The following is a 617-nucleotide window of genomic DNA, read 5'->3' as shown; positions in this document are numbered from 1 at the left end:
AGTAAATATGTGTCAAGTAAATCTATAACTCTATGAATACGAATACCTTAAGGTATTGAGAAGTCTTAAAGTGAGGTAAATGCAGAAATATACAATTTTCTGAGGTTTCCTCTTGAAAATGCTTGTTGATTGGGGTCACAACAAGGAAGCTAGTGATGGGAATAGACAATGCGCTCTTAAAAGTGATCGACTAACATTTGTCGCAGTCAGTGTTTTTACGCGCCTACATGGTCTATCCTGACTTTTGGTTAGATAAGAAGTGAGCTTTATGCAAAAGCTGGCTTTTACTTGGAGGTTACTAGCTGATAATAAGGCTTCTATATTGGTGGAAGTTGTTAAAAAGTGGATTTTCTGTTCAGATTGCCAGCCAATTTCGAGCGTTGACTTATCGAATTTCGCTTAGAAATAACAGGCTGAAATTCTGGGAACAACCATCTTCGCGGAGACTCATCTAGGGAAAAGACGGCATTTTCCCAAATTTTGAGTTTAATCTATTGTAGTTTTTAATCCCAGTCCTGGGATAATTTTCATGCTTTTTGTTTGAGTTTTGTGAATTTTCAATTGATACTACCGAAATCGATCATTTTTTCTCCGAGTTAAGAGCTCGAACGGTTTAC

This window comes from Schistosoma haematobium, chromosome ZW (assembly GCF_000699445.3).
Source record: "Schistosoma haematobium chromosome ZW, whole genome shotgun sequence".
NCBI lineage: Eukaryota > Metazoa > Platyhelminthes > Trematoda > Strigeidida > Schistosomatidae > Schistosoma > Schistosoma haematobium.
Note: the sequence above shows the minus strand (reverse complement) of the source record.